The sequence below is a fragment of the Podarcis raffonei genome, chromosome 2 (genome assembly GCF_027172205.1).
Source record: "Podarcis raffonei isolate rPodRaf1 chromosome 2, rPodRaf1.pri, whole genome shotgun sequence".
In the NCBI taxonomy this organism is placed as follows: Eukaryota; Metazoa; Chordata; class Lepidosauria; order Squamata; family Lacertidae; genus Podarcis; species Podarcis raffonei.
Window position 1 is genome coordinate 89,884,010 of NC_070603.1, and position 11,124 is coordinate 89,895,133.

General features: G+C 44.5%; 1 protein-coding gene across 1 annotated transcript in view; it reads right to left on the reverse strand.

Moving 5' to 3' along the window:
* The window catches only part of TATDN2 (TatD DNase domain containing 2), a 159,346-nt gene that overhangs the window by 51,998 nt on the left and 96,224 nt on the right, over positions 1–11,124 (reverse strand). The gene's annotated exons all lie outside the window — the stretch shown is intronic.

The window sequence follows — 11,124 nt, forward strand, 5'->3', positions numbered from 1 at the left end:
GAGTAGGCTGGGGAAATTCGAGTGTCCTCAATGAGGAGTCAAAAGCAGTGTCAAAAGCAGAACGTGGATATGCAAATACGGCTGCAGGCACATTGTATGACCTCTTTTCGAGAAGTACAACAATCCATTGGTTTCGAGCGCATAGTGATGGTTTCCCTTTTAGCTAACGAGATTTGTATGACGATATTGGCGGCGTTCTTACAGTGCTGCCCTATAAATCTCCATTAAATTCAATAGTACTTACTCCCAGGTCGGTGAGTATAGCCCAGTATCCCACTTACCACAGCAGTCAACAACATGCCCCAACAAGGATGCTGCCTCCAGTTCTGGAAGTGGCATATAGTCGTCATGATTAGCAGCCATTAATAACCTTATCCTTCTTGAATTTGACTAAATCCCCTTTTAGGATTCCTAGATCAGCTGAAGCTGAGACTTAATTGTCCTTGTTGGCCTGGTGATGGACTGGAGAAACCTTTATTGTATCCACTACAGTAAAGGTTTAGTCTTCCTTGTACATCCACACATTGATGTTCTATTTATGTCAGGCATTTGCTTATTGTCCCCTGTTCTGATAAAGCTTTTTGGAAATTAAAAATGGGCTTTTTGCAGCAAGAAAAGTGACATAAAATGCACTATAAAGTGGGAAGTAACAATCATAGGATGGGGAGTTGTATAATCTCTGCACAAGCAGATCAGCATGGATGTGCAATTAACAGAATATATCTGTTGTGCAAACAAATCAGAATGTATACGCAGGCTGTTTGGAGAAGGGTTGGGTTAAAGTACCGGTATCTCTTTTACAGTGCAATCCTATGCATCATGGGGTCTTAGTACCCTATATGTCACCAAGATCAGACAGTATTAGTTCAGAATCTTGCTGCAGGCTTTTTGTGTGTGTGCATTATTCTCTGTGAAACATGGCTGCAGTTCTTTATAATAATATAATAATAATTTATTATTTATACCCCACCCATCTGGCTGGGTTTCCCCAGCCACTCCGGGCGGCTTCCAACAGAACACTAAAATACAATAACCTATTAAACATTAAAAGCTTCCCTTATTGATAGTGGGGCAAATATATCTCAAAAGATAGGGTAATTCCAAGATGTTAATTTTCAATTTACATGACATTTTCATAGCTTCAGGCCTAAATTTAGCAGAATTTCCTGATGTTGTAACATAGCACTTCCTTGTTCTGTTACAGAGGCCTCTCTTGGTGTTTCAAGAGGTTGATGATTTAGTAGCACCCAGACATTGTAGCAGCTGTTCTTCCAAATCCATGTGATCTGCCCCATTTCCCACAGGCTCAAATGTTGAGGTGGGTTGAATTTTCATTGGGACCATGCTGCCCCTTTATCCATTCCCAATCATGACCCCGTCCCTAATTTCAAGATAGGGAGAGTTCTGATGTGCTCAGGTCCTGCTTACAGACTTTCCATTGGCATCTTGTTGGCCACTGTGAGAAGAGGATGCTGGAGTGGATGGACCACTGGCCTGATCCAGCAGGGCTATTCGCATGTTCTAAAAATCTTTAAAAGCAATGTTATTTGGAAAAGTAATGCTAATTGCACAGAGTTGCTTCCTAGAGGGAGCAGGGAGATACACAGAAGAAAATGACTAGAGCATACTAGCAACTAGCAGCCTGTATAGTCAGAATTTCAGAAATGTGAAATGTGGAAACCAGCTATTGTGGATTGCTGTGGGTGTTTTAAAAAAATTAAAAAATTAAATGTATTTCCTGAGTCTGATTAGGGAAGATGTTGGAGCAGAACATTGTGATGGCTATGTCATGCGGATGCCTGCACATTTTTACAGGGTAAAAAGTGAACAAAGCCTGGAAGTTCTGCAGTAAATGAGGAAGTAGCCTCCAAAGCCTGTTTTAACAGCAGTAAACTTGGCAATGAAGAAATTAAGGGATTCTGTTTGTATGGAAATAGAATGAATTAATCTGGATGCTATTAGCAATGAGGTATGTGGGTGGGAGGTGCCAACTTTAAAACCTGCTTTTAGCACTGAAGTTTGGTTGGTGATTCATATGTATAATTGGTATAAATTAACCAGTTTGCCCCATCTGTGTACACAGTGCTTCTGGAAATTAATCTATATCCCAATTGTAAGTGAAATGCTATTCGCTTTCTCATTTCAGTCAAATCTGCATAGATTTTAAAAGGCATCCAAATGCAGTCATTCTTTGCTTGCTTTACAGAGCATCATACTGTGTTAGTGGTTTTTTTTTCTAAAACATGTTTTTATTTCCTTTTTTTGGCTTGAAAACAGAGTTTGAATTGTAAAGGACTTTAGTTTCAAGATTTATTGAAATTAATGGAATTTGCATAAGCAAACAGCGTGCTGAGATTTGAATTCACAACAAAGGAAATCCCCTGAATTCAGGCTGGAATTCTGTGTATGCTTATGTGGGAGGTAAAGGAATTTACATCTGACTACGTACGTACGTAGGTCCCTGCTCCTGCCAACCTAGCAGTTCAAAAGCACATCAAAGTGCAAGTAGATAAATAGGTACCACTCCGGCGGGAAGGTAAACGGTGTTCTGTGCACTGCTCTGGTTCGCCAGAAGCAGCTTAGTCATGCTGGCCACATGACCCGGAAGCTGTCTGCGGACAAATGCCAGCTCCCTTGGCCAATTACCGTATTTTTCGCACTATAGGACGCACTTTTCCCCCTCCAAAAATGAAGGGGAAATGTGTGTGCGTCCTATGGTGCGAATGCAGGCTTTCGCTGAAGCCAGGAGAGCGAGAGGGGTCGGTGCGCACCGACCCCTCTCGCTCTCCAGGCTTCAGGAGAGCCCCACCACCAGCCCCACAAGCTCGGGGGACAGCGGGGAGGCGGAACGCCGCCATCCCGCTGTCCCCCGACTTGGTTAGAAGGCTGGCGGGGGGAGAAGCCTGCTCCTCCCCGTCGCCAGCCCCGCAAACTCGGGGGACAGCGGGAGAGGCGCAGCGCGCCCTTCCCGCTGTCCCCCGACTTGGCTAGAAGGCTGGCGGGGGGGAGAAGCCTGCTCCTCCCCGTCGCCAGCCCCGCAAACTCGGGAGACAGCGGGAGAGGCGCAGCGCGCCCTTCCCGCTGTCCCCCGACTTGGCTAGAAGGCTGGCGACGGGGAGAGGCCTGCTCCTCCCCGTCGCCAGCCCCGCAAACTCGGGAGACAGCGGGAGAGGCGCAGCGCGCCCTCCCTGCTGTCCCCCGACTTGGCTAGAAGGCTGGCGGGGGGGAGAAGCCTGCTCCTCCTCGTCGCCAGCCCCACAAACTCGGGGGACAGCGGGAGAGGCGCAGCGCGCCATCCCGCTGTCTCCCGACATGGTTTGGAGGCTGGCGGAGGGCTTCCTCCTCCCCCAGCCCCGCAAGCTCCCAGAGCGATGCCAAAGCTGTGCGCAGCTTCGGCATGGCTCTGGGTCCCGTTCTGGGGGAGGGGGAAGCTCAGGCTTCCCCCGCCCCAGCCCCGCGCCTGGCGGGGGGGGGGAATAAATTTTTCCCCTTTATTTTCCCCCTCAAATCTAGGTGCGTCCTATGGACCGGTGCGTCCTATAGTGCGAAAAATACGGTAAGTGAGATGAGCGCCGCAACGCCAGAGTCTGCCACGACTGGACCTAATGGTCCGGAGTCCCTTTACCTTTACCTTATATATGCACAGGGTTGCACTTTAAATGTTGGAACATAGGATGACTATCTATCCTAACTTAGTCATGGACTTGGGGCAAGTACAAATGACTAGGTACCAAATGGTAATTGGTCCCATGACATAGGTGTAACAGTAAGTATTGCCCCTGATAAATTAGAAGTATTTTGCCACAAGTCAAAAACCTGAACAAACAGGAAAAAATTCACTACTTGGTGGGAATTGGATGACACAGAAGACTGGTTTATGAAGATCCAGAACATACGAAACATTTACTATGATAATCTATCCTGGGTTTGTTTTTCCTTTAAAAATAACAACAGCAGAGATCATTGTAATCTGGATTGAGATTTTAATATATGGGGAAAGAAGATTAGACTCTTTCCCTGATCTATTTTCCTTCTGTAGGTGGTATCGATCAGAATTTATTTTGAACCACCAATTTGAGTGCAAATGATCCCCAAGCCTGTAAAAAAGGGATGTAAAACGAGAAACATTCCCTCTGATGTAGCTTACAGTTCACTTTAAGGTAAAAAGTTCATGCAAAGGTTATGCAGACCCAGGCTAGAAACATGTGAGGAATGAACTGTGAGTGAACTAAGCCCACCTGACCACTTGAACAAGCGAGAATCTTGGCAAAGGATCTAAAAAGGAATGATATAAGCCATGTGAGAAAACTGGCACTGTGTACTTGCAGCATGTGCCTCTTGTGTCATAAATCATATCAGAATGGTTGTTTTAATTGCTCTTACATCATAGACGGCTTATTTTTGACCAATTGGGATGTCCCACATCATATACAGCTTGTCTTTTGACCAACAAGAGTTTTCCACGATTACTCTTGTGAGGGAGGAGAGTGACTACAGGCTATAAAAGCCTGGCCTGAGCTGCATACTTTGCCTCAGTCCGTCTGGACTGGGGACCATAACTTATGAAATAAAGGTGATTTCCCTTGAACTCTATTTGTCTGTTGTATATCAGAATATTCCTGCTTACTTCACTACCAAAATTCACCACTCTCCAAAGTGCCATTGCAGCAAATGCCATTTGTCAGGGCATATATTAGCTTTAGGGAGTTACCGTATTTTTTGCTCTATAAGACTCACTTTTTCCCTCCTAAAAAGTAAGGGGAAATGTGTGTGCGTCTTATGGAGCGAATGCAGGTTGCACAGCTATCACAGAAGCCAGAACAGCAAGAGGGATTGCTGCTTTCGCTGTGCAGTGATCCCTCTTGCTGTTCTGGCTTCTGAGATTCAGAACATTTTTCCCCCTTGTTTTCCTCCTCCAAAAACTAGGTGCGTCTTGTGGTCTGGTGTGTCTTATAGAGCGAAAAATACGGTACTTGGTTGAAAAATAGTTCAGGAAAGGTAGGAATGTTTGAGGAACTTCATTTCTGTTACTTTCAATTGCACTCCCACCTGATTTATTATGGTTGTAACCTGGGAGTGCTCCTTGATTCAACATCATCACTGGAAGCCCGATATGTCATCCATGGCAAGTAGTGCCTATTTTCAGCTCCAGTCATTATGCCAGCTATGATGAATCTTGGATGAAGCTAGCCTTGCTATAGTAACCCATGCTCGGGGTCCCTCCAAACTCTACAATTCTATGATCCTAGGATTAAAAGTGCATCCAATGAGCATTTAAAGCACATGACGTCCGCCAAATGATCCTGGGCATTGTAGCTTCCCTCTCACAGAACTACAATTCCCAGAACCCCTGACAAACTACAATTCCCGAGATTTTTTGGGGGAAGACACTTGCTTTTTAGATCAGGGAGGAGAACCTGCAGCTCACTTCCCCCAATTTCCTAGGAAGCAGGAACGGGAAGCTTATGTGCATCTAATAGGATGACTTGACAGAGCAGGATGTAGAAAGTATTGCTCCAAAAGTTGGGTGCCTCCCCTCTCTCTGACGAGTGGTGGCAAGAGCCAAAGGGTTCCAGGCTCTCACCTTTGGAGAACTGAGACATGGCGGAGACTGTTGTAGCTTTAGGAAAGAATACAGCATGGTCCTTTCAAGAGGGACTTGTTCCCCACAGCAGGGCAGCCAGCCTTCCCTAGTTGGATTCCAGACTCCTCCTCCGACTCCTCAGCACCCCTTGCTCAAAGCCTCTCTTTTCCTGCCACCTCACACCCAGTTATCCTGGCCCACTTCCAGATCCCCCTTTTTTTTTTTTTGATAATATTTATTAAAAGAAAAAAGAAATTTTTCCATAATATCTCCAATCATACAATTTTTGACATCACATATTTTAACTTATTGGACCTCCCTCAACTCCTCTGACAATCATCCATACTTAAATTCCTATCTACACATTCCTTAATTATAGTATCACCATTTTAATACATTTTTCCATCCTCTTTCACATTTTTGCAATATTCCCTATTTTTTTCACAAAGCTTCTTTGAAACACACTAGCGTTGTATTTTCCTCACATACAGTTTTCAAATAATCTCTAAATTTTCCCCAGTCCTCTAAAAACTTATGATCTCTCTGAAGTCTGATTTTCCCAGTTAATTTGTCAAGTTCTGCAAAGTTTGTTAATTTTTCTCTCCATTCTTCCATATTTGGAAGTTCCTCCTGCTTCCACCTTTGGGCCAGCAATATTCTCGCAGCTGTTATTGCGTATTGGAAGAGTTTACGATCCCTCCTATTTATATCATTTTTAGTTATTCCCAATAGGAAGGTCTCTGGTTTCTTTACAAAGCTGTATTTCAGCATTTTCTTTAACTCATTATAAATCAATTCCCAGAATCCCTTCACTTTTTTGCACTCCCACCACATATGTATAAATGTACCCTCCTTCTCCCCGCATTTCCAACATTTATTACAAATTTTATACATTTTTGCTAATTTAGCTGGGGTCATATACCATCTATATACCATCTTCATGGTGTTCTCTTTCAGCGTAGTGCATGCTGTAAACTTCAAGTTTTCATTCCATATTTTTTGCCAATCCTCCAAATCTATGTTATACCCTAAATCTCTGGCCCAATGAATCATTACTGCTTTAACTTCCTCATCCATCGTGTGCCATTCCAATAAAATTTTGTACATTTTTGAAATTATCTTACAATCGTTATTAACAATTTCTGTTTGGAATTTCAAATCTTTTTCTTTATACCCTCTTTCTTTCATATCCTTTTTAAACATATTACTTATCTGATAGTAGTGCAGCCAATCAGATACATGTTCTTTTACTTGCTCATATGGTTTCAGTCTCCATTTCCCATCTTCTTTTACCACCAAATCTCCATAAGTAATCCAATTATTTCTCATATTAATTTTCTTAACTCCCATAATCTCTAATGGGGATAGCCAGTGTGGGACTCCCATTTCTAATATGTTCTTATATCTGTCCCACACTTCCATTAACGATTTCCGGAAGATGTGGTTTTCGAACGATTTGTAACCCAATTTCTTCCCTTGCCATAGATGCGCGTGCCACCCAAATCTAGCATCAAAACCCTCTAAACCCAATAGTTTGGTATTTTTAAGTTTTATCCATTCTTTTACCCAGCAAAGACATGACGCCTCATAATATAATTTTAAATCTGGCAGGGCAAAGCCTCCTCTTTCTTTTGCGTCTGTTAATAGTTTATATTTAATTCTCGGCTTTTTGCCCTGCCAGACATATCTTGAAATCATTCTTTGCCATTCCTCAAATATCTTTACTCCTTTTAATATTGGAATCATTTGAAATAGAAATAGCATCCTTGGGAGCACGTTCATCTTCACCATTGAGATTCTACCCCAAAAAGATAATTTTAACCTTCCCCATCCCTCCAAATCTTTCTTAATTCGATTCCACACCGGAATATAATTATTTTGATACAAATCGATATTTTTTGGTGTTATCCATATTCCCAGATATTTAACCTTTTTTACAGCTTCAATACCCACTTGTTGCTGCAGCACTTCAGTCATTGTTTGATCCATATTTTTGATTATAATTTTAGTTTTTTTCCTATTTAACTTAAAGCCTGCCACCTCACCAAACTTTTCGATCTCCTCCAACACTTCAAGGGCACTATTCATCGGATCTTCCACCATTATTACCAAGTCGTCGGCAAAGGCCTTGACTTTATATTCATTTTGGCCTACTATCACCCCCTTTATCCTTTCATTTTTCCTGATTGAATTCAGCAAGACCTCCAAGACCATTATGAACAACAGGGGTGAAAGCGGACAGCCCTGTCTAGTACCTTTTGATATTTTAATTTCTTCTGTTATCACACTATTCACTATCAATTTCGCCTTTTGATCAGTGTATATTGCCTTAATTCCATTCAAGAAATCATTCCCCAATTCCATATATTCCATGTTTTTCAACATAAAATCCCATGATACGTTGTCAAATGCCTTTTCGGCATCAACAAACATTAACATTGCCTGTCTTTCGTTCCTAGCTGTCAGATATTCTAAAGTATTTATTATATTCCTCACATTATCTCTCATCTGTCTGCCAGGAAGGAAACCCGTTTGGTCCTCATGGATGATTTCTTGTAGCTTTAGGAAAGAATACAGCATGGTCCTTTCAAGAGGGACTTGTTCCCCACAGCAGGGCAGCCAGCCTTCCCTAGTTGGATTCCAGACTCCTCCTCCGACTCCTCAGCACCCCTTGCTCAAAGCCTCTCTTTTCCTGCCACCTCACACCCAGTTATCCTGGCCCACTTCCAGATCCCTTGCCTCTGTTCACACTGCAGGGCAAGTCAGAAGGACTTCTCTTGCATTTCCAGTTAGTCTCCCAGGGGCCTTGAATTGTTTCTTAATGGCCCTTGCAGCTTGTATTTCTCCCTTGAAAACCCAAATCATCCCAAACTGTGCCATTTCTCAATTTCCAGGGTTTAGTGGGATCCCCCCTAAGTCTATTTTTAAAAAAATTGTATAAGAGGATAATTGAGGTGATATTAGAATTCCAAAGGAAATGTCAAGCAGGGAGGAAAGGGGGAGAGAGTGGAATTCTGGTGGAGAGAGAAGATTGGAGGAGGCTTGGAAAAGGAGTTTGAATGTTGCGGGGGGGGGGCAGTTGAGAGCGGTGGGTTCTAGAAGGGGGGGTACTTGGTGGAGGACCTGAAGCTGGGCAGGTCAGCTCTTCAGCTTAGGATCAATACAGTGGTACCTCGGGTTAAGAACTTAATTCGTTCTGGAGGTCCATTCTTAACCTGAAACTGTTCTTAACCTGAAGCACCACTTTAGGTAATGGGGCCTCCCGCTGCTGCCGCCGCCGCACAATTTCTGCTCTCATCCTGAAGCAAAGTTCTTAACCAGAGGTACTATTTCTGGGTTAGCAGAGTCTGTAACCTGAAGTGTCTATAACCCGAGGTACCACTGTAGTCCAGTCGCCATTGCCCAGGGCATGTGGCTGTTCCCTGACAAGAGAAGAGGGGCTCTGCCAGCTGCCTGGGAACTGAATTCCCTCAATTTAAGAGAGCCATGGAGCTAGGGCTTGGCTTGTACTGCTGAGGCCCAGATACCTCACACCACCCCCTCCAATTACTTGGAAAGCTGCTTTACAGACCTGGGCTATACCTGATTATCGTATTCCCAAGCAACTTAAAAATGTAATGCTGGTGGTCAACGAAATAGGTTTAAAGACTCTCTCAAGGCAAATCTAAAAGAAATGTAGTATAAACAGTTGGGAAAGGCTGGCCTGTGAGCACTCCAATTGGAGAACAGCCTTTACCAAAGGTGTCATGGACTTTGAAGACGCTCGAAATCAGGATGAAAGGGAGAAACATGCTAAGATGAAGGCACATGCGGCAAACCCTCACTGTGATCGACTCCCGCCAGGAAACCTATGTCCCCACCGTGGAAGGATGTGTGGACCCAGAATTGGCCTCCACAGTCCATTATGGACTCACTGTTAAGATCGCGTTCATGGAAGACAATCTTACTCGGCTGTGTGATCGCCAAAGATGATGATAGAAATTGGGGGGCTACGGCCTTTTAAATGCACATGGACTTAGTGGAAAATCCTCATGGGAAGATGCCTTGCATGTCCATGCTCCCCCAACACCTGGTTGGTCCAACACTTCCACCGTCATGCTCCCTGAAAGGCGGCACCCATCCAGCAGGTGGAGGTGCACCTTGGGGAGGGGGGTAGTGTCATGGGGCAGGAATCAGCTTCACCTGCTGAACAGCAGCCTCAAAGGGGAGAAGGGGGAGTGACTTCTTAAGCAGAGCTCCCAGCAACAGGCAGAGAAGGTAAGAAAACTGCTTGTTAATTTTTCTTTTTAACAATCTTGATCACAATATATTATTTAATCTTTGGCATATCGAAAGCAACCAGTTCCTCCAATTTCTTTATTGAGTTTTAATATATGCTAGTGATGCCCTTCTCCTCTTGTCAGGGACTGGCACATTCAGACAGCATGTGTGACATCCCAGAAGACATGCAAGGCACTGAGCAGCATGGATTCCTCCAGCGACTTGGAAGGGCTTTACAATCCAGAAAGGAAAGACTGGAATGCCACGGATGACGGAGTCTCGCTCTTGTCCAACAGCTTGGGTGCTGGCGATGAAGACCATTCTCTTGAAGCATGGCCCTGTGAAGGAAAGAAGGACTTGGTATCCTCCTGGCAGACGTGGGGAACGGATGCCCAATGCCCCTGTCCTGACATTGCTCCCAAAGAAACTTGGCCCACCCACTTCAAGACGAGAGCATCTCCTTCCTGCTCTCATGCAGGAAGGCTCTTCTCCCGTTCTCTGTTGACACTCAACTTGTAGGGTGTTTTCCCAGCCCCAATCCTGGGACACTCAACACCCAACCGTTTTCCATTTCCAACGCAGGGGGTCCCTCCCCAATTCAAGAACCTGGAATCTGAGCTCCTCCTACCTTCCTGGTTCCTCCTCATTACTGAATTCCTAGGACTCCACGGATCTCTGCTAATGGGAGCTATTCCCAGAGCCCCTAACAAACTGCAGTTCCCAGGATCATTGGGGGAAGACACCTGCTTTTTAGAACAGGAATGAGGAACCTGCAGCTTGCTCATGAACATTTCCTAGGAACTGGAAGCTGAAGTGCTTCTTCTAACAGGATTACAGGGTCTTTTCTTCAGCCAGAATTCTCCGGACCTCCGTTCCAGCACCTTAAAAACAAATTTGTCCAACTTTCCCCTGCTTTCCCCCTACTGGCTGGGAAAAGCATCTCCCCACTTGGCAGCGCAGCTAAGATGGCTCACTGCTGCATGCCCAGGGAAGGGCTGCCCTTGCCCACTGCAGCAGACACCTTGTGTGTAAAGAGAGGGACGCTGATTGGGAAGCATTGCAAGAAGAAGCAGGCAGCTTCTGGGATGCTGATTCCTGGACATCCTTGCAACTGTGTGGATGCAGTAATTGGTGGGCAGGAGCCCTGGTCCATTTGTGGGAAAGAAATAAAGCTGCCATTCAGGTATATCTTTATCATAAAGCTGCCATTCAGGTATATCTTTATCAGCACCACCTACAATGTCACTGTGTGGGGAAAAAGATTTGGGAATACCCAGAAA